The sequence below is a fragment of the Phyllobates terribilis genome, unplaced genomic scaffold (assembly GCF_046119375.1).
Source record: "Phyllobates terribilis strain yellow unplaced genomic scaffold, ASM4611937v1 Scaffold_11__3_contigs__length_659146591, whole genome shotgun sequence".
Lineage (NCBI taxonomy): Eukaryota > Metazoa > Chordata > Amphibia > Anura > Dendrobatidae > Phyllobates > Phyllobates terribilis.
Genome location: NW_027362771.1, coordinates 143,663,761 through 143,687,951, shown reverse-complemented (window position 1 = coordinate 143,687,951; position 24,191 = coordinate 143,663,761).

Below are 24,191 nucleotides of genomic sequence, written 5' to 3'. Positions count from 1 at the left end.
TGCCCAACCAAGACATCTACACCATCAAAGGTTCATGTAACTCAAAACTCTGTGAACAGGTCCTTGGGAAGCAACAGAGCTGAAGATGAGGACACAGCAGCAACTTAACCAAAGTTTGTTTATTATTCTAACACAGCAATTTAAAAGATTAGAATACAAAATTAAACAAGGTTAACGAATTATTAGGGGCCAATAGAATGTTTTGCAAACTAAACATAAGTTACTTCTTTGGATAGAAGCAGCATTCACAGTTATAACAATGAAACCTTATTATACAAAGCATCTCTATTCTTTCACTCGGTTTTATGGTGTGTCACAATCAGATGCTTATCCACCACCAGGGGTGGATTAAGAGTAGCAAGGGCCCCGGGCAGTTTAGAAGGCGCGCCCCCCCCCCCACACACCTGATTTATCACGTGACATGTCACATGATCCCCTGTGATAGATCATGTGATAGTTCACGTGAAATTAATTTGGCACAATATTAATTATAATATTTTTTTTTAGGCTGTGTGCCCACTATGCGTTTTTTAAGCGTTTCCGCAGCGGCAATTCCGCTGCAGAAACGCTTAAAAAACGCTTGGTAGAAGGTCTGCCATGTTCTCCAATGATAATCCGCATGTGCTGTGTACATGCTCCGGAAATTTCCGCTGCGGATTATCATTGGGGAAAAATCCGCAGCATTACCAATTATTTTGTGGAAGCGCTGCGTTTTCGCCGCCATTGACTTGCATTAGAACGCATGGAATCCGCATCACTGCATCTGTAGATGCGGAATCCATGTGACGCGCCCCTGGGCCTGTGTCGCGCTGCGTTGCGCACGCGGGAGCTTACCCGGAGCCGGATCTCTTTAGGGTTGTAGTCTCGTGGCGGTGATCCGGTCCGTGCCCAGGGAGTCAGACTAAGTGGCGGTCTATGGCAGTAGATGTTAACTTGATCGACTACGCCACCCGTTGAGTGCGGCTTTGAAGCCGCCGCTGCAGAACAGTCCACTGAGGCCAGGTGTATGAGGATGTGCAGCGTGGTGGTATAACCCCCAACGGGAGGGGTATGGCCTCAGGGCAGCAGGGATAGATGATGGGGGTGATGGTGGTACACGAGCGCAACAAAGACAACTCGGAGTCTTGGTGGTGCAGTTCAGGGTCTTTACTCACGGTTACTCGGTTACTGCTCCAGGCCACCGCTGCAGAGGTGGCCGCCTGTGTCGCGCTGTGCTCACCAGGTGAGGGGCTCGGTTAACTCCCAGGTCTTTCTGGAGTGCTTTGCAGGACCCCCTTTTATGTCCCCTGTCTCTGGTCTTCAACCCCACTAGTGACCACGCTTATGTCCAGCTGCCTCGGACCTTCTTGGTGGGCAAACGTTGGCCTGCGTTTCCCAGGTCCTATGTGGTGCCTTCCTAGCGGGTGTGGTGAGGGGCTGCTCCACATGTAATGTCGCAGCCTCCGGTTCTTAGTTGAGGGTAGTTTCTCTCCTCCACTAATTTGGGATCCGGTTCCCATCTTCTTGACCTGACCCCCCCTACTCAGGTAGCGGCGGGCGTGTGGTGGCTACCAGCCAGTCCACACCCCTGGGGTTCCCTCTGTCCTTCCTGGAGCCCAGTCTGCTCCTCTTCCTCCTTCTTCCCTCCTCCAGGCTCAGGCCTCCTGACAGGGCCTGCCTGTGGAGCAGAGCCCATAAAGCAGCTCTGCTCCCTGTCTTCTCCTCTCTCAACTCACTCCCTTTCCAAGATGGTGCCTCCCTTTATACTCCTGTACAGAGTGCACCCAGGATCTACTTCCCCCACGCACACACTACCGGGTTCCCTTCTCTAGGTGTTCCCTCCCCCCACTCCAGCCAGGGACATGCTCACTCGTGCCTGCATAACTAATGGGAGCACCGTCGAGCTGTCCCCCGGAAATGTGGTGTAGTGCATGTGGGTGTTAGGGTCCTGAGCCACACTCCATCCTTACCTGGAAGTGAGATATCGCACATCTGGGTGAGATGCAATACCTCTGTAGCAACCGAACCCTCGGGGTGCTACACATGCGTTTCAATGTGCGGATGGTACCCGGGTGTGGAGGACAGGAGACTCTCCTCCGGACCCGGGTACCATAGAACCTGTAAAAAAAGAATAAAATAAAAAATAAATATTATACTTACCTTCTGATGGCCCCCGGTGTCTTTATCCGATGCGTCCTGGCTTGCCGGCCGCTCGCGATGGTCTGAAAAGGACCTGCGGTGACGTCATTTAGTCATGTGACGGGTCATGCGACCGCTGACGTCGGCAGGCCACCAGAAGGTAAGTATATATTTTTTATTTTTTACCATTCTTTTACGGTCACACTATATAAATCCATGCTGGTTGCATGGATTTATATAGTGTAACCAAGTTGTCAAGCACTTTCCAAGTGATGCTAAAATCGCTTGGAAAGCGCTTGTCAACCCGCATGCGGAAATGCAAGTGAAGAACGCTTCACATCCGCATGTCCCTGGCAGGAAATCGCATGTACAATCCGCATGTACAATCCGCATGTAAAATCCGCATGTACAATCCGCATGTAAAATCCACATGCGTTTTTTCTGCCAGGGAGATGCAGAAACGCTCAAAAAAAATCCGGAACATTTCTGTATCGTGGGCACATAGCCTTACATTAATTGTATGATTCAATATTGAGCACACGTCGCCATTTATACACAGCAAGAGGCTGCATGGCACCATCTATACAGAGCAGGAGGCCGCTCGGCGCCATCTATACTCAGCAGGAGGCCGCACGGCGCCATCTATACACAGCAGGAGGCCGCACAGCGCCCCCCCCCAGAGACAGCAGGAGGCCGCACGGCGCCATCTATACTCAGCAGGAGGCCGCACGTAACCATCTATACACAGCAGGAGGCCGCACGGCGCCATCTATACACAGCAGGAGGCCAAACGGCACCATCTATACACAGCAGGAGGCCGCACGGCGCCATCTATAAGCAGCAGGAGGCCGCACGTAGCCATCTATACACAGCAGGAGGCCGCACGGCGCCATCTATACACAGCAAGAGGCCGCACGGCGCCATCTATGCACAGCGGGAGGCCGCACGGCGCCATCTATACATAGTGGGAGGCCGCATGGCACCCCCCAGAGACAGCAGGAGGCCGCACGGCGCCAACTATACTCAGCAGGAGGCCGCACGAAGTCACGCATGCAGCCACGCACACACACAAACATATACAGACATATACATACACTCATAAACACATTTGAAACACAAAAATACATATAAACAGACATCACACAATGATATCTGCCTGCACACACACACACACACAGACTCACCATCACCCGGCTCCATTCCTCCTGCCTGCTCTGACTTCTCCGTTGCAGCAGTGCAGGCCGGGTGCGCACTGCGTGACGTCACAGCTAGGAGACACGGCCGCGCACAGGGCCATGTCTCCTAGCAGTGACGCGGCCGGGCCAGCACAGGGAAGTTAACTGCTGCAGTGCTGGCCCGGCCGATGAAGAAGTAGCAGGCGTGCGCCGCAACTGGGGGAGCGGCCCGGGGCCCCCCCTCCCGCCACTGCTACCGGTATGTGCCGCGGCGGCCCGCACATATAATGAGGGCAATCCGGCATTTGACACCCCGCCCGGAGCCGCGAGCCCCCTGCAGGCTCGGGGCCCCGGGCGGTAGCCCGGATTGCCCTCATTATAATCCGCCTATGTCCACCACCATCATTACCCGGTCATTCCGGTGGCAGCAGCACACACTATCCAGGCCCTAATGGGATTTTATGTTAATACACCGTTAGGCAGCAAGTCCCTTCTTTGTGGGTCGCTTCTAGCACGGATTGCACTGACCACCTCTGTTCTCTGCAGCGCAGCTCGGGTCACTTGTGTATTGTACTTCTGCCTTGCGGATCTCATGAATGTTCCTCTAACATGAACTACTCGCTTTCCTTGGCTCCGATCTCGCTCTCTCGGTTCTAGCCCCAATCACTCAGCTCTTTTCCCGGTCCCTCGGTCCTTTGTTCAGGTCTGGTCACTTGATCCTTTACTCAGGTCTGGTCACTCGATTTGTTACTTGGGCTTGGTCACTCGATTCGTTACTCGGACCTGGTCACTTAATTCATTACTTGGGCCTGGTTGCTCGTAATGGCGGCTATATGCCATCTCCTCCCCTTAACTGCCCTCCTGTGTCTTTTATCATTTACAACTTTGCTACAGCTATCACCTGACCTTGTGTCTCATCTAATCTCTTCTACGAGGGAACAAGCATTCTACTCTTCAGTTCCTCTCTACTTCCCTTTTCCTATCATCTTTGACCAGCAGATGGCAGTGTTCGCTTGCAGACACTCTGCTAGACAATAACTGTGTGAGTCTTATCACTTGTCAATCTCCTTACAGCTCCTTCTTGATTGCACTGACATATGGCCTCCGGCCAACCAATGCTGTCACCTACCCATCATGGAGTGGTTGAAGCCAAACGTTAATTCTTTGAGGAGCCACCATTTCTTACCATTATATTTATGATTTTACATGGTCATATTTTTAAAAGCACACTACTAGTGTTGAGCGAACATGCTCGACACTGCTCGGTACTCGCCCGAGCATCACGCTACTCGGGATGTTCGGCGAGCACTGAGCATTTCCGGGTTACTCGGGCGGGAGCTCAGGTCTCCGCCCTGCATGTTTGGCGCTCTTTACAGAGCCAATGAACATGCAGGGATTGCCAGCCAGTCACTGTAATGCCGCAGCCATGTTGTTTGTGGGCATTACAGTGATTGGCTGGCCGCACAGCGTCACCTCGAGTATTTAAAACTGGGCGCCGCCATCTTGGACACAGTCGCTCCGGATCAGACAGTGTAGGGACAGCGCTGCTGATTTAGGGAGAGATATATCCTGCAAAATAGTTAGTGTAGGGTCTGTAAAGGCTGCCAGATCAAACAAACAGTCCTTCTCAGGACTAATATCCATCCCAGGTATATCAGGCAGGCAGGCAGGCAGGCTGTATAGGAGACGCAGTGGTTATACCAGCAAACGCTGCATTACAGTCCTGTGTGCTGCTCCTGTTGCTGAAATTGCTGGACTTAGCTCCAGGTCCCGGGGGCCAGGAAAAATCCTTTTTTTATCTAAATCCTCTTTTTTTTTCCTCCTTCACAATGTACAAATACCCATCTTATTAACCTTTTGGTGCCCCCCCCCAAAAAAAAAGTGTGCCTCTGATTTTTCAGACACAAATATATCTGTTGAAAATAGTCTGGTGTAGGCCAGAGAAATAGAAGTGTGGTTTTGCAGTTCTGTGGGCCATTTGTATCTAAAAAAAACAGTTTGAGTGTGTCGCTCACTGTTCAGCCGCAAATATATATATATTTTAAAAAGCCTGGTATACACCAGTAAATTATTACTGTGGTTTTGATGTTCCACGGTAAAACATCTCTATTATCCTGTTTTTGGCATTTTTTGCTGTATAAAAATAATAAGTGTCTCCCTGATTTTTCAGACACAAATATATCTGTTGAAAATAGTCTGGTGTAGGCCAGAGAGACAGAAATGTGCTTTTGCTGTTCCACGGTAAAAAATCTCTATTATCCTGCTTTTTGCATATTTTGCTGTAAAAAAAAAAAAAAATAGTGTCTCCCTGATTTTTCAGACACAAATATATCTGTTGAAAATAGTCTGGTGTAGGCCCGAGAAATACAAGTGTGGTTTTGCAGTTCCACGGTACAAACCTCTGTATTATCCACTTTTGGGCCATTTGTATCTAAAAAAAACAGTTTGAGTGTGTCGCTCACTGTTCAGTCGCAAATATATATATATTTTAATAAGCCTGGTATACACCAGTAAATTATTACTGTGGTTTTGATGTTCCACGGTAAAACATCTCTATTATCCTGTTTTTGGCATTTTTTGCTGTATAAAAATAATAATAGTGTCTCCCTGATTTTTCAGACACAAATATATCTGTTGAAAATAGTCTGGTGTAGGCCAGAGAGACAGAAGTGTGCTTTTGCTGTTCCACGGTAAAAAATCTCTATTATCCTGCTTTTTGCATATTTTGCTGTAAAAAAAAAAAAAATAGTGTCTCCCTGATTTTTCAGACACAAATATATCTTTTGAAAATTGTCTGGTGTAGGCCCGAGAAATACAAGTGTGGTTTTGCAGTTCCACGGTACAAACCTCTGTATTATCCACTTTTGGGCCATTTGTATCTAAAAAAAATAGTTTGAGTGTGTCGCTCACTGTTCAGCCGCAAATATATATATATTTTAAAAAGCCTGGTATACACCAGTAAATTATAACTGTGGTTTTGCTGTTCCACGGTAAAAAATCTCTGTTATTCAGGTTTTGGTAGTTTTTTCTGTAAAGAAAAACAGTAGTGTCTCCTGACTGTTGTGACACAAAAATATATCTTTTGAAAATAGTCTTGTGTAGGCCCGACATCCCAGTGTGGTTTCGCAGTTCCACGGGTCAAATCGCTGTACTATCCAGTTTTGGGCCTTTGGTATCTAAAAAAAAAAGCAGTTTGAGTGTGTCGCTCACTGTTCAGCCGCAAATATCTCTATTTAAAAAAGTGTGGTATACCCCAGTAAACAATAACTGTGGTTTTCCTCTTCCACGGTTCTAATCTACTCTTTATTACCCTTTTACCATTGATAGTGCAAGTGTAAGATATTTTACTTCATTTACAATGGGCAAGGCGCGTGGCAAGGGACGTGGAAGTGGACGTTCTGGTGATGGTTCGTGCAGAGGACGGGGCCGTGGCCAAGGTGAAAATGTGCCACAACCAACAGCCACATCTTCTCGCTCCCACTTCTTGACCGAATTACTAGGGAAGCACAGAACAACACCAGTATTGAGAACTGATCAGTGTGAACAGGTTATTAATTGGATAGCAGACAATACTTCCAGTTACCTGGGCACCACCACCTCCGGTCTGTCTTCCACACGGTCAACTCTTAGTAGCCGTGAGTCTCGACCGCATACTCCTCCTCACCCTGATGCTCCTTCCTCCCACCATGCCGAGTGTCGTCAGACAGCAAGTGATCCCACACTTGGACACTCTGAAGAGCTGTTCACTGGTCCATTTCCATATTTGGACCCCTCGCCTGATACGCTTGAAGTGGTGGAAGAGGAGATCCCATGTTGCGATGCCCAAATATTTGAACAGCCACGGCCACAGGAAGTCGACGTTGGCAATCTGTCACAAGAGGTGGACGATGACGAGACACAATTGCCAGGAAGTGAGGAGGAGGATCGTGGTGCGCAAGTGGAAGAGGAGGAGGTGGTGGATGATCTAGTAACTGACCCATCGTGGAAGGAGGACATGCAGAGTGAGGCCAGCGGCACACAGGGGGAGGGAGGCAGAGTACCCCAACAGGCAGGAAGAAGCAGTGTGGTGGCCGCAGACAGAAGGCAGGCAACCGTTCCCCGTAACACCAACACGAGGGACGTTGCCAGTACAAGCGGTAGGTCTTCCAGAGTCTGGAATTTTTTTAAAGACTCTGCTGATAACCCCAAAAAGGCCATATGTTCCACCTGCCATGCCAGCATCAGCAGGGGTGACAAAACTACCAGCCTGACCACCACCAGCATGATCAGGCACATGGCAGCAAAGCACCCGACTCTGTGGGGCGAAACCCAGGGTCCACGACCAGTGTCAGCGGGTGTCACCACTGCTTCTTCCACTGTTGTGCGTGCAATAGAACCCCCTGTTGTGTGTGCAAGGCAATCCCCTGTCCATACTGCATGTAAAAATGCCCCCTCCTCTCAGTCTTCACTTGTTATGGCAGTTTCTCAAGAAACAGCATCAACGTCCACGTCCCACCGCAGCGTTCAATTGTCCATATCCCAGACCTTTGAATGAAAGCGGAAATTCGCAGCTAACGCCCCACAGGCCACAGTCCTAAATTCGCACATTTCACGACTGCTTGCATTGGAAATGCTGCCTTTTAGGCTGGTGGAGAGGGAATCCTTCCGCAATCTTATGGCGGTGGCCGTCCCTCGGTACTCGGTCCCCAGCCGACACTATTTTGCCCGGTGTGCCATCCCCGCACTACACAAGCACGTGTCCCAAAGCATCTGCCGTGCCCTCAACAACGCAGTTACTGGGAGAGTCCACCTGACAACGGACATGTGGACAAGTGCTTGTGGCCAGGGACGGTACATCTCTCTGACGGCACACTGGGTAAACATAGTGGAAGCCGGGACCCAGTCGGACCTTGGGACGGAACACATCCTCCCCACACCGAGGATTGCGGGCCCTATGTCAGTCAGAGTTGCCCCCACAGTGTACAGCTCCTGCGCATCCTCCTCCTCCTCCTCCTCATGTTCAGCCTCCATCTCAGTTATCACCACATCAGTTAGAAGCTGGAAGCATTGCAGTACTGCCTCCGCCAAGCGGCAACAGGCTGTGCTGAAACTCTTAAGCTTAGGTGATAAACCTCACACTGCTTGTGAGTTGTGGACAGCTGTGAAAGAGCAGGCAGATCTGTGGCTGAGACCGCTGAACCTACATCCCGGCATGGTCGTGTGTGACAATGGCCGTAACCTGGTGGCGGCTCTGAGGCGAGGTGAGATCACACACGTACCATGCCTGGCTCATGTGCTTAACCTCGTGGTTCAGCGGTTTCTTAAATCGTACCCCGAGTTGCCAGATCTGCTCGTGAAAATACGCCGCCTGTCAGCTCATTTTCGCAAGTCGGCTACAGCTTCCGCCGCCCTTGCTGTGTTGCAGCAGCGTTTGCAGCTTCCGGCACACCGACTGGTGTGTGATGTCCCCACACGTTGGAACTCTACCCTCCACATGTTGCAAAGGATTTGTGAGCAGAAGAGAGCAGTTGTGGAGTACCAGCTGCAACAAGGCCGTCGATATTCAGGTCAGACTCCACACATAAGACCTCAGGAGTGGACCTGGATGTCTGACATATGTACCATTCTGACAAACTTTGAGGAGGCCACCAAGATGGGGAGTGGCGATGACGCCATCATTAGTGTCAGCATCCCACTTGTCTGTCTTTTGCAACGCTCTCTGCAGAGAATTAAAGAGGAGGCATTGCAGCCAGAGTATGATGAGATGGATCAAGAAGCCGTAGCGGGCGATTACACACAGCCCAGCCTCATCTCATCCCAACGTGCATTGGGGGACAATGAGGGAGAGGAGGATGAGGAGGAGGAGGAGGAAGAACAGGAGCTGCTATCATGCGTTGTAGATGGTAGTACCTGTACAAGTGTCATACCGTCGGTTCAGCGTGGGTGGCCTGAGGACAGGGGGGAGGAGGAAGAGGAGGAGGAGGAGGAGGAGAGCATGGTCAGTCGTCATCTTGGTGAGTACACGGAAATCTTGCCCGTTACCAGTCTGGCACGCATGGCTGACTTTATGTTACGCTGCCTTAACCGTGACCCTCGCGTTGTCAAAATGTTGGGTGACAGTCATTACTGGTTGGTGACACTTGTAGACCCCCGCTACAAGGAGAACTTTCACTCTCTTATTCCTGAGGTGGAGAGGTCTACAAAAATGGGGCATTACCAGAAGGCCCTTGCTGCAGAACTGTTAAAAAAATTCCCATCTGAACACGCTAGCGGCAGAGGTCACAGTTCGTTGCCCAACCAAGGCGTACAGGCGAGAGAGATGCAACTCCAATCCAGCAGAGGCAGGGGAACACTGTCAATGTTCTGGGACAGTTTTCTGACACCCGCCCAGCTTACAGGCCCTGAGGCGCGGGGTACTCTCACAAGGAATGGAAAGTTTCACAAGATGGTGAGGGAGTACCTTGCCGATCGTACCAGCGTCCTTCGTGATTCCTCTGTGCCTTTTAATTATTGGGTATCCAAGCTGGACACTTGGAATGAACTCGCTCTGTACGCCTTGGAGGTCCTGGCCTGCCCTGCCGCTAGCGTATTATCGGAGCGTGTTTTTAGTGCCGCTGGGGGAATTATAACTGATAAGCGCACTCGCCTGTCAACTGACAATGCTGACAAGCTGACCCTTATCAAAATGAGCAAGGGCTGGATTGGGCCAGATTTCTCATCACCACCAAATGACAGCAGAGTAACATAAAGTCAAATCCACTGTGTTATTTCGGGAGGTGTATTCACATGCACCGCTTCACACCCACACATGGGTATACGCTTCCTCGTTTCGGCTGTTTAATCTTCTTCTCCTTATCCTCAGCCTCCACCACCACTATACCACCAGGGTGACAGCATTGCAAGTTCCTCCGTCCTAATTTTTGGCAGCTTTTGCTGGGAAAGCATAAGCAAATACCATGGGACACCCACTCCCCAATAATGGGATTTATGTTTGTAATATGCTGTACTGCATGGCTCTTGTAAGGGGCATTGCAAGTTGCTCCGTCCTAATTTTTGGCAGCTTTTGCTGGGAAAGCATAAGCAAATACTATGGGATACCCACTCCCCAATAATGGGACTTATGTTTGTAATATGCTGTACTGCATGGCTCTTGTAAGGGGCATTGCAAGTTGCTCCGTCCTAATTTTTGGCAGCTTTTTCTGGGAAAGCATAAGCAAATACCATGGGACACCCACTCCCCAATAATGGGACTTATGTTTGTAATATGCTGTACTTCATGGCTCTTGTAAGGGGCATTGCAAGTTGCTCCGTCCTAATTTTTGGCAGCTTTTGCTGGGAAAGCATAAGCAAATACTATGGGAGACCCACTCCCCAATAATGGGACTTATGTTTGTAATATGCTGTACTGCATGTGACGCGCCCCCTGGGCCGTGTGTACACGTGTGTGGGATACCCGGTGCCGGGTCTCTGGGGTCTGTAGTCTCCGTGGCGGTGACCCGGTCCAGTGGCTCAGGCTGGTCAAACCAGTGGCAGTCTTTCTTAGGTTTTGAGGTTAATTGTCCGACTGCGCCACCCGTGGATTGCGGTCAGGGAGTACCACCGCTGCGAGGCAGACCGCTGAGGCTGGTGTTGTGTGCGCAGCATAGAATGGGATAACTCCCCTCGGGAGGAATATAGCCTCAGGGCAGTGAGTGTGGATGATGGGGGTGATGGTGCACGAGCGCAGCAGGAACGACTCAGAGTCTTTGCAGTGCAGTTCAGGGTCTTTACTGATGATTATAAGGTAGACCCTCACGGGAGTACTGGCTAGCATAAGAGGCCTGGTCAGTCTGTGAGCATTCCCATGCATCGCTTCACACCCACACATGGGTATACGCTTCCTCATTTCGGCTGTTTTTTGCTCTTCTCCTTATCCTCAGCCTCCACGACCACTATACCACCAGGGTGACCGTGGTCCATGTTGCCAGCATTGCAAGTTCCTCTGTCCTAATTTTTGGCAGCTTTTGCTTGGAAGGCATAGGCAAAGACTATGGGAGACCCACTCCCCAATAATGAGAATAATGTTTTTAATATGCTGTACTGCATGGCTCTTGTAAGGGGCATTAAAATCATCTTGTTAAGCTACTGTGACCTCCACGTCTCTTACAAGGGTCGTTAATATTGTCTTTTTATTCCACTGCGACCTCCACCACTCTTCCAAGGGGCATTAAAAGCGTCTTGTTAAGCTACTGTGACCTCCACGTCTCTTCCACAGGGTGTTGATATTGTCTTTTTATTCCACTGTAACCTCCACCACTCTTCCAAGGGGCATTGATATTGTCTTTTTATTCCACTGCGACCTCCACCACTCTTCCAAGGGGCATTAAAACCGTCTTGTTAAGCTACTGTGACCTCCACGTCTCTTCCACGGGGCATTGATATTGTCTTTTTATTCCACTGTAACCTCCACCCCTCTTCCAAGGAGCATTAAAACTGTCTTGTTAAACCACTCTGAACTCCACCACTCTTCCAAGGGGCATTAAAACTGTCTTGTTAAACCACTCTGAACTCCACAGCTCTTCCAAGGGGCATTGACATGTTGTTTTTAATTACCTCTAACCTCCACGACTCTTGCAACGGGCATTGCATTTCCTCCTAATTTTTGTCAGCTTTTGCTTTTCAATGCATAGGCGAACACTAAGGGAGACCCACTCCCCAATAATGGGTAGAAGGCTTTTAATACGCTGTAATCCACGTCTGTTTCAAGGGGCATTGCAGTGCCTAATAATTTTTGGAAAGCCTTCCATTCCCTGCTTAGGCCAACAGTGTACAGGAGACCCAGTTGCTATAAATGGGAAAAACTGTTTAGTTAAGGCCCTCTGACCTCCATGTCACTTCCAAGGGGCATTGGAGTGCCTCAAAATTTTTGGTAGGCATTGCATTCACTGTATGCCTTATAACTGTGTAGCTGAACCGCTCCTTTTGGTACAGAAACATATCCTACAAAACATGTGTGATTGGCTGGCCTGATATTGATGTGAATGGTCCCTGTTCCTCCTGCTCTTTTTCCTTTGCCACCACCTCATCCATCATTCATCACCTGAAGCTTTAACGGTAGTCATAGAACTGGGATAGTAGCAGGAAAACATCCAGCAATCCTCAAAGGAGGTAGAATATGCGCCAAAACGCTGACCACATCAGGCCTAGCTGCTACTACATACATGCGCTTGCATTCCAAGGAACAGAAAGCTAAGGAGGTGGATGGCCTCATGATCATGAATAATTTACTCGTTGTGTAGGAGGCTGACCACTGCTGCTGTCTACCTTCTGAACTTTGTGTTGAAGCCTGATGGACCCAGGACCCGCAATCCTCTATGTCTGGAGGACGTGTTGCATCCCAGTGTCCAACTGTGTCCCGGCTTCCACAATATTAACCCAGTGTGAAGGCGTCAGTGAGATGGACCATTCCTGGCCACATTCACCTGTCCACGTGTTTGTGGTTAGGCTGTCCTTCCCACTAAATGCACTGGGGAGGGCACAGGTAATGTTTTGGTATGCGCGCTTGTGTATAAGGCGCACCGGGACAAATAGGGGCGGCTGGGGACCGTTTATGGACACTCGGCCATCCCCACGCGGCTGGGGACTGTGTGTGGGCACCCGACCGCGGGGCGGCTGGGGACTGAGTACGGACACCCGGCCGCCCCCTGTCGGCTGGGGACCAAGCGTGGACACCCGGCCACCGGGCGGCTGGGGACTGAGTATGAATACCAGGCTACCGACGCAGCCATGACGTGGTGGCCAGATTCCACATCCACATGCCTAAAAGGCCCAATTTCAAGTGCAAGCAAGCTAGCAGTATGGTATTGCAGCCTGGGGGTGGGTGGGTGGCAGGCTGCATACTTGCACTTGTATTGCAAGTTATGGGGGAGGTACAATTGAACACTGCCCTGGGACAAGGACTTGCACGGGGATAGTTGCAAGTCTGCATCTTCTGATGCGGCAAGGATCACTTCTGATGGGCACACTTTTAGGCAGTGACCTGGGTGTCAGAGATGCTTCCAGGGGTCTACCCCATGCTGTTCCCATGTCTTTTTAGCACTGTATGCATGTGTCACACAGCACATGGCCAGATAAGGTTGTAAAATGTTAAAATGACATTTCCCGGTGAATGCATTTGTCACTGTTGAAAGCAATACAAACGTGCAAAAACGCATAAAAAATGCTACTTGTGAACATAGCCCAAGGTGTGGAGGAGTATTTTTGTTTTTGGTTATTTATTTTACCTTATACACAAGTCTTTACCCTGGAAAGGATGTTCCTTAACCCCTTTCCGACCTGGTCAGTAATAGTGCGCACCAGGTCGGGAAGGCTGGTTCAGCGGGGGCTCCGGCAGTGAGCCCGCACTGAAGCGAGCACATGTCAGCTGATTATTGGAATCGCAATCCACCCGCGGCTGTTAACATGTTAAATCTCTGACAGTGGCATTTAACTCGCGCTTCCGGGAGTCCTAAGCCCCGCCCATCAGTGACCCCGTCACGTGATCGCGGGTCACCAATGGGTGGGCATGACAACTCAGGGTCTGCAGCAGACGCCTGTGGTTGTCATGTCTCAATTGCTATGAGCGCCACCTAGTGGTCAGCGCTCATAGCAAGTGAGCATTTCTCCTGCATACAAGCGATCTGCTCATCGCTTGTATGCAGTAGAAGCAATCAGACAACTGCTGCTTCTAGTCTCCTCTGGAGACTATAGAAACAAGCAGAAAGTGTAAAAAAAAAGTTTTTAAAAAAATAAAAAATATATAAAAGTTTAAGTCACCCCCCTTTCGCCCCATTCAAAATAAAAAATATATATATATATATAAAAAAAAAACACATACACATATTTGGTATCGCCGCGTTCAGAATCGCCCGATCTATCAATATAAAAGAAGAATTAATACAATCAGTAAACGGCGTAACGAGAAAAAAATTTTAAACGCCAGAATTAAGCTTTTTTGGTCGCTTCAACTTTGCAATAAAATGCAATAACGGGCGATCAAAACATCGGATCTACCCCAAAATGGTATCAATAAAAACGTCAGCCCGGCACGCAAAAAATAAGCACTCACCTGGCCCCAGATCCCGTAAAATGGAGAAGCTAAGGGTCTCGGAAAATGGCGCCTTTTTTTTGTTTTTTTTTAGCAAGCTTTGGATTTTTTTTTCACCACTTAAATAAAAAAGAACCTATACATGTTTGGTGTCTATGAACTCGTAATGACCTGGAAAATAATGATGGCAGGTCAGTTTTAGCAATCTGTGAACGTGGTAAAAAAAAGGACCCAAAAAACAACTGTGGAATTGCATTTTTTTTGCAGTTTCACTGCACTTGGAATTTTTTTCCCATTTTCCAGCACACGATATGGTAAAACCAGTGATGGTGTTTAAAAGTACAACTCGTCCCGCAAAAAATAAGCCCTCACATGGCCATATTGAACGAAAATTAAAAAAGTTCTGGCTCTGGGAAGAAGGGGAGCAAAAAAGGAAAACACAAAAACAGAAATACCCATGGTCGTTAAGGGGTTAACATATTTCACAGGAAAGCACTTTCACTTTCGTTTTTGAACATTTTATTGTGAGCCTGTAAAAGTGGCTTAATACCTCTGACCACGTTGTTGACAGCAGTGACCTGGGGCTCAGAAATGCTTCCAGGGGCGATCCCCATGCTGTCCCCATGTCATTTGAGCACTGTCACTATCGCTTTGGGCACTTTTTAGGCTTTCTACAGACTGCCAGGGGTGCCGCCGCAAAAATGTTCGGGTCTCCCATAGACTAACATTGGGCTCGTTGCTCGGGTCGAGCACCCGAGTATCACAGTGAGCTCGGCCCGAGCTTCGAGCACCCGAGCATTTTAGTGCTAGCTCAACACTACACACTACCTATAATATTCTATGCAGGTAATAGTGTACACTGACTAGCAAAAGGGTAACAATGTTTTGAATTTTTGACTTTCAGGCTCCATATCACAAATTCTACATTTTTGATAAATTGGGCTTTCTCATACATAAATTTGACTTGCAACTATCTAGCTTGTGATTAGTTATGTAGATTATTGTCATGACACTGCATTGTTACTGTTTTACTTCTAAAAATCAAAATGTAACTGTTTATTATTTTGCTAGTATTTTGTAAATCCATCTTTGGCTTTCAACACTGCCTGAATCATTCTGGGCATGCTCTCAATCAGATTCAGGCATGTCTTGACCGAAATCTGATGCCAGGTCTATTTTACACATTCCCAAAGTTGGTGCACACTGTTACACGCATGCCGCTAGGTTCAGATAGGGATGAGACAGGTTACATAAATTCTTTGAAATCCTGGGGGAACCGTTACTCAGGGCGATCATAGACCATGTGCTGCAGCTTCTCTCAGGCACACAGGGGTTTTGACACTCAGGCACAGACACGTAGGTTGTTTCACTTGCTGACCAGACACACTTGACAAGAGTCCTCATAAACGGTAGAACGGTAGCATTTAATAAGAAGCCGCACAGCCAGTTCAAGTAAAGTCTTATGAGCAACAGGCTCCAATGACAGTACAGTTTGCTTAGCAGTACAGCAGTTCACAGTCTTTCCAGTAGTACAGGACAGCACAGTTTTAATGCAAAAGCACATTAATGAACACAGGATTCTTTGCAGCACAGTGATATGGAGGAGGGGGGGTTTGCTGAGGGAGATGATCCCTGTGACACCATTTCTACCAGTCCTTATCTTCCTGCCTGACAATAATCTGCACTGTTAGTTCAGGAACTCTATCTGACCCGTGCTTAGCTTCACTCCTGACTTGAATCCTTTTCACTTGCAAGGGCGCTTCTGTGAGATACAGAACACACACACCACCTTTCTCTTCGGATCCAGCCAGACAGTAAACAACTTCCCCACAATCCCCCTGGGGCCCTGCTAAAACATTCCCCTTCTCCTGTGACTGTGTTAACCCCTCTAGTTGCTGGATGCTTCTGGAGAATAACGCTTCCTGTTTCATGTGCTTGTGTTACTTCTAATAGTTGCTGAATGCTTTTAAAGCTACAACACTACTTCTGCATGTCACACTGTGCAACAGCACTACTTCTGCATGTCACACTCTTCCCTCCTCTTTGAATGTCGCCCTTGACATTCGTCTTAATTTGTCAATCTGACCAATTCTGAGACAGTGGTGAAAGTTGGATAACTTTATATACAAATTGGCATTGTGAAATTGGTATAACGTTCATAAACATTGATAACAACCTAATATTACGACCTTTTTCTTGTAGGATGTCTGTAAGAAATAAACAATTAACACAATTAAAACAATCAGCATCTCTTCAGCTGGAGCTTTTTGTATGACTTCAACCAGCTCTCTCTCACTAGGCTTTAAAGGGGTTGTGCGGTACTTTATATTACCCCCCCATGTATCTCCCCCTAGGTCCCTAAGACTTTTTGTAAATACCTTCTGTTGCTGATACTGGCTGTGAGCGGCGCTATCGATAAGTGAGGCGTGACTCAGCGCTGGGGTCCCCGCAGTGGCTGCTGGATTGTGGGCAAGGTTACCACTTACGTCACACCCGGCATCCACTGCATGCTTTCCCGAAGAATGGGGAGAGGCAGAGCGCCCAGTGGATGCTGGGTGTGACATGGGGGGGGTAACCCCGCCCACAGCCTGGCATCCACCTGGAATCAGGAAGATCGTGACCCCGGCTGCTTCCAGCACTTGTTGTGACATCAGCGTATGTCAGAGCCGGCTGCAACCGGGGGTCACGTGATGCCTGTGAGCGGCCAGTGATAGCACCGCTCACAGGCATTATCAACAGTAGAAGGTATTTACAAAAAGTCTTAGGGACCTGGAGAGAGATACATGGGGGGGGGGTAATCTAAAGTACCGGACAACCCCTTTAACAGTTCTTTGTTTCTGCAAAGTCTTTTAAGGAAAATCAGAGCATGAAAACAAGTCTTTCCAGTAGACAATATCTTCCATACTGCCTCTTGGTGGTGAATACCACTCAAGTGGGCTTACCTGGTCCGCAGGCAGAGATACCTGTTTCCAGTCGACAGTCCTTGGCACTTGACTTGGTTCACCAAGTGTCTCATACGTCAGCATCACGGCCTCCTCACTTCTCGAGTCGACATCCTCCTGGTGGCTTGCTCCTCAGAGACCACGGGTTCTTCGGTCACAGAAGTTTCTTCCACCACACTCATTTCCCGTGCTTCCGGAGATGCTCTTGGAGCTGCTTCTCTAAGTTCCTGTTCGTCTCCTGAGTCACTTGTTTCTGCACGGTCTGGTAATTCCGCTCCTCCTAAGTGTCGATCGGTCTCTTCAGTGGCCGGTGTTCGATCATCAGATCTGAATTGGACTTCATCTGTTCTCCTTGGTACGAACTCTGGAGCCTCAGGACTTAGTTCAATCTCCTGAGAATGGTACATCCCTCTCCTTGCCGATCCGAGAAATACAACGGTGTGTTCTTCTCCATCGGAACTTTCAAGGTCACTATCCACTTCCGGGGCTTCAGTGTGTGGTGGTCCCTTAGTCGATCTCGGATGATGTCGGTCTACTTCTGGGAAGTCTTCTTGTGGTGGGAGATAATCACAGGGTAGCAGTAAATTCCGATGGACTATTCTGGTTTTCTTGTCTACCGTTTCCAATCGGATTTCATACACTGGGCTGTCATCAGCTTTCCTGCTTGTGACCACATACACTCTGTCTTCCCAGTACAAACAAAGTTTTCCTGGACCGCCTTTCTCACGTACGTTCTTGACTAGCACCCGGCTTCAATTGCCTATTCTGCTCCATAACATTTTGGATCATAGTACTCCTTACTCTTGCTCTGTCCTTGCATAACCACTTTGGATGCTATGTTCTATGCCTCTGCCATCCATTCCTTCCATTTCCGAACGTACTCCGGATATGTTCTGTAAGTCTCTGACAACGGAGTATCGAACATGATGTCGATTGGCAGTCTTGGCGATCGTCCATACAATAGGAAAAAGGGTGAGTAACCTGTTGCATCACTCTTTGTACAGTTATAAGCATGTACCACTTTTGACAGAGAACTCTTCCAGTTTTTCCTTTCATCAGCTGTTAAAGTGCGCAACATCGACAATAATGTCTGGTTAAAACATTCCACTTGTCCATTTCCCTCTCGGTGATATGGTGTAGTGTGGGATCTCTGAATTCTACAGTACTTTCCTAGCTTGGCAAAGAGCTGGTTCTCAAATTCTCTTCCTTGGTCGTGGTGTAACCTCGTAGGGAACCCAAACCTCAAAGCAAAATCATTGAAGATCCTCTCTGCTGCTGTTCGACCCGATTTATTGGTGGTGGCATATGCTTGAGCAAATCAAGTGAAATGGTCTATCACCACCAAGATGTATTTGTAACCACCCTTGCATGTCTCAAGATGTAGAAAGTCTATTAAGACCATCTCAAACTGATACGAAGTATGGATGTTGCCCATAGGTGCCCTTGTTGATGTGTTGGGACGTTTATCTATCAGACACCCACACTCCCCGGTCACGTACCTCTCAATATCTCTCTGCATGTACAGCCAGAAGAAACATTCAAGGATCAAATTTGTTGTCCTTTCCACTCCCAGGTGTCCCATCTTTTCATGGAGTTTTTTGAAGACATACCTATGGAATATTCTGGGTAGTACCAACTGCTGGTTTTGTCCTCCTTTACGATACAGGATACCGTCTTCACTGAGGTAGAGCTTCGTCCATTCTTTAATTAAAACAGATACTGCTGGTGACTCATTGTCTCTCTCCCGTTTACATGGAAACCGATTTTGGTCCACATAAAGTAGTATTCTACCAATTATCTGATCTTCCCGTTGTGCTCTACGGATTTTCCCTTTTGGTAGTTGTTGAATAGACCAGGGGTGACCTTGTTCTCTCACTTTTATGGTGGTTTTCACTGTCAACGGACACCACAATGGTGTGTCTTCCTCCTGATAAGCTTGTACTGCTTGGGTAGTGCTCTCAATTGCTTCCAGACTGACTTCCTTCGAGCATTCTTGCATGAACTCCTCAGGCTCTAGTGGCATTCTTGACAATCTGTCAGCGTCCACATTGCATTTTCCTGGCTTGTATTTGATGCTGAAATTGAAGTCAGCTAGTTCAGCGACTCATCTCTGACCCGTTGCATTCAGTTTGGCTGTAGTAAGGACATAGGTCAAAGGGTTGTTATCAGTGTATACCTCAGACTCTTTGCTGTAGTAGAGATAATCTCTAAATCGTTCACAGATAGCCCATTTCAATACCAGGAACTCCAATTTTATGGAATGTAGATGGTAAATCTTCTCGGCGTCTGTCAACGTTCTAGAACCGAAACCGATGACTCTCATTTTTCCATCTTGATGCTGATACAAGGCACCTCCCAGTCCAATTTGAGAAACATGACAATGAAGAACAAATGGTAAATTGAAATCAGGATATCCCAAGATGGGTGGTTTTACCAGGTAGTCTACTAGTTCTTCCAATACCTCCTGGTGGTCTGCTGTCCAGAGAATGGGCTGCTGGGACCAAACGGCGTTGTTTCTTTTAAGCCTGGTCCTACCCGCGTCCTACCCGGGTGTTGATGTCTCTGTTGTTCCCCCAAAGAGGAGATATAGTGGGGTGGCAATCCTGGAGAAGTTCCGAACGTAAGTACGATAGTAGGAGAGGAATCCTAATATCTGCCTCAACTCCCCGACGATAGAGGGCCGCTTGTCTTTTAAGGTCAGTACCGGAGCGATTTCTGCTGGGTCCATGGTATATCCTTCTCCAGACACAATTTTCCCTAGAAATTGGACTTGTCTTTTGAACAGTTCACAGTTCTTTGGGGTCAACTTAACTCCGTGTTGTTGATACCGTTGTAATATGGTCCTTACGTGTTCAATAGTGTTGAGCGAGCACTAAAATGCTCGGGTGCTCGAAGCTCGGGCCGAGCTTACCGTGATACTTGAGTGCTCGACCCGAGCAACGAGCCCAATGTTAGTCTATGGGAGACCCGAGGATTTTTGCTGCGGCACCCCCGGCAGTCTGTAGAAAACCTAAAAAGTGCCCAAAACGATAGTGACAGTGCTCAAATGACATGGGGACAGCATGGGGATCGCCCCAGGAAGCATTTCTGACCCCCAGGTCACTTCTGTTAACAACGTGGTCAGAGTTATTAAGCCACTTTTACGAGCTCACAATAAAACGTTCAAAAATGAAACAAACTGTTTTCCTGTGAAATATGTTAAGGAACATCCTTTCCAGGGTAAAGACTTGTGTATAAGGTAAAATAAAGCTGCGTGCCCACGATGCATTTTTTAAGCGTTTCTGCAGCGGCAAAAACGCATGGTAGAAGGCCTGCCATGTTCCCCAATGATAACCCGCAGCGAAAATTTCCGCAGCATGTGCACAGCACATGCGGATTATCATTGTGGAAAAAAGCGCAGCACTACCAATTATTTTGCGGAAGCGCTGTGTTTTCACCGCCATTGACTTGCATTGAAACGCATGGATTCTGCATTACTGAATATGTAGATGTGCATTCCATGCGTTCTAATGTGCGGAAGGTACCCAGGTGCGGAGGAGAGGAGACTCTCCTCAGGACCCGGGTACCATAGAACCTGTGAAAAAAAGGATAAAATAAAAAATAAATGTTATACTTACCTTCTGATTGCCCCCGGTGCTCTCGTCCTCCCATGCCGGCAGCTAGCGATGGACTGAAGGACCTGCGCTGACGTCATAGTCATGAGACGGGTCACGCGTTGCTGACGTCGGCAGGTCCTTCAGTGTACCACGATCTGCCGGCAGCCAGGACGCAGCGAAGCAAGACTGCGGGGGCCAACGGAAGGTAAGTAAAGATATATTTTTTTTATTTTTAACCATTCTTTAGGTCACACTATATAAATCCATGCCGTTTGCATGGATTTATATAGTGTGACCAAGTTGACAAGCACTTTCCAAGTGATGCTAAAATCGCTTGGAAAGCGCTTGTCAACGCGCATGCGGAAATGCATGTGAAGAACACTTCACATCCGCATGTCCCTGGCAGGAAAAACGCATGTACAATCCACATGCGTTTTTTCTGCCAGGGGAGATGCAGAAACACTCAGGAAAAATCCGGAGCATTTCTGCATCGTGGGCACATAGCCTAAATAACCAAAAACAAAAATACTCCTCCACACCTTCGGCTATGTTCACAAGTAGCATTTTTTATGCATTTTTGCACTTTTGTATTGCTTTCAACCGTGACAAATGCATTCACTGGGAAATGTCATTTTAACATTTTACAACCTTATCTGGCCATGTGCTATGTGACACATGCATACAGTGCTGAAAAGACATGGGAACAGCATGGGGAAGACCCCTGGAAGCATCTCTGACACCCAGGTCACTGCCTAAAAGTGTGCCCATCAGAAGTGATCCTTGCCGCATCAGAAGATGCAGACTTGCAACTATCCCCGTGCAAGTCCTTGTCTATCTGGGATGGATATTAGTCCTCAGAAGGACTGTTTGCTTGATTTTGCAGGCTTTAGAGACCCTACACTACCTATTTCGCAGTATAAATCTCTCCCTAGCTCAGCAGCAATCTCCCTACACTGTCTGATCCGGAGCGACTGTATCCAAGATGGCGGCGCCCGGTTTTAAATACTCGAGGTGACGCTGTGCGGCCAGCCAATCACTGTAATGCCCACAACCAACTTGTCTGCGGCATTACAGTGACTGGCTGGCAATCTCTGCATGTTCATTGGCTCTGTAAAGAGCGCCAAACATGCAGGGCGGAGACCCGAGCTCCCGCCCGAGTAACCCGAAAATGCTCGGTGCTCGCCGAACATCCCGAGTAGTGAGATGCTCGGGCGAGTACCGAGCAGTGTCGAGCATGCTCGCTCAACACTAATAGAAACATGTCAGTCACATATATAATAAGTACAGTGACAGTGTTGGTTACTGTACTTGTCATTTAGTGTTAAAATAAAGGATCTATTAAAAAAAAAATTGGCGTGGGGTTCCCCATAATTTTAGTCTCTAGCAGAGGTTAAGCAGACGGCTGGGGCAGATATTTGAAGCCTGGGAAGGGGGTAATATCCACGGAGCTTCCTAGGCTACTAATATCAGCCCCCAGCTGAATACCTAGCCTTTACTAACTATTAAAATGGGGGACCCCAAAAAAAATTACGTGGGGTCCCCCCTATTTTAATAGCTAGCAAAGGCTAGGCAGACAGCTGGGGGCTGATATTAATAGCCCAGGAAGGGTGCCATGAATATTGGCCCCCTCTTAGGCTAGAAACACCAGCCGCCAGCCGCCCGAGAAATGGCGCATCACTAGGATGCGCCAATTCTGGCACTCAGCCTCGCTCTTCCCACTGCCCTGTAGCGGTGGCAGTGGGGTAATAGGGTTGGGGTTGATGTCAGCTTATAATGCCAGCTGACATCAAGCCCAGGTTAGTAATGGAGAGGCGTCTATAAGACACCCCCATTACTAACCCCATAGTGAAAGTTAAAAAAAAACACAAGCACCCAGAATAAAGTCCTTTAATTGAAATAAAGACACAATTCTTTAATGTTCTAAATTAAACTCTACTTACCGTCACGCCCATTCCAGCTGAAGCCAACGATCTCCTGCATTAAAAGTAAAATAATAAACCAACCTCATCTTTACCTTTCCATGGTTCCCAGGACGGCTTCAGCTCTGCTACATTGACATGACAGGCTGGATCGCAGCAGAACGCTGCCATCCAGCTTGCCATGCCGCAGACACTGAGAAACTCCTCAGTGAAGCTCCTCAGTGTCTGGCTGTGACGGCATCCAGATGAGCCGAGTTCATGTCCAATAAACTCAGCTCACCTCATGCACGTCACTGACAGCGTGGGAGAATTCTCCTGCGCATGCGGTGCCGGCAAATGACGGACACTGAGGAGCTTCACTGAGGAGCTTCTCAGTGTCTGCGGCATGGCAAGCTGGATGGCAGCGTTCTTCTGCGATCCAGCCTGTCATGTCAATGTAGCAGAGCTGAAGCCCTCCTGGGAACCATGGAAAGGTAAGGATGAGGTTGGTTTATTATTTTACTTTTATTGCAGGAGATCGTTGGCTTCAGCTGGAATAGGCATGACGGTAAGTAGAGTTTAATTTAGAACATTAAAGAATTGTGTCTTTATTTCAATTAAAGGACTTTATTCTGGGTATTTGTGTTTTTTTTTTAACTTTCACTATGGGGTTAGTAATGGGGGTGTCTTATAGACGCCTCTCCATTACTAACCTGGGCTTGATGTCAGCTGGCATTATAAGCTGACATCAACCCCAACCCTATTACCCCACTGCCACTGCTACAGGGCAGTGGGAAGAGCGAGGCTAAGTGCCAGAATTGGCGCATCCTATGGATGCGCCATTTCTGGGGCGGCTGACGGCTGGTGTTTCTAGCCTGGGAGGGGCCAATATTCATGGCATCCTTCCTGGACTATTAATATCAGCCCCCAGCTGTCTGCCTAGCCTTTGTTAGCTGTTAAAATAGGGGGGACCCCATGTCATTTTTCTTTTGGGTCCCCCATTTTAATAGTTAGTAAAGGCTAGGTATTCAGCTGGGGGCTGATATTAGTAGCCTGGGAAACTCCGTGGATATTACCCCCTTCCCAGGCTTCAAACATCTGCCCCAGCCGTCTGCTTAACCTCCGATAGAGACTAAAATTATGGGGAACCCCACGCCAATTTTTTTTTTAATAAATCCTTTATTTTAACACTAAATGACAAGTACAGTAACCAACACTGTCACTGTACTTATTATTAGTGTTGAGCGAGCACTAAAATGCTCGGTTGCTCGAAGCTCGGGCCGAGCTCACCGTGATACTCGGGGGCTTGACCCGAGCAACGAGCCCAATGTTAGTCTATGGGAGACCCGAGCATTTTTGCGGCGGCACCCCCGGCAGTCTGTAGAAAGCCTAAAAAGTGCCCAAAACGATAGTGACAG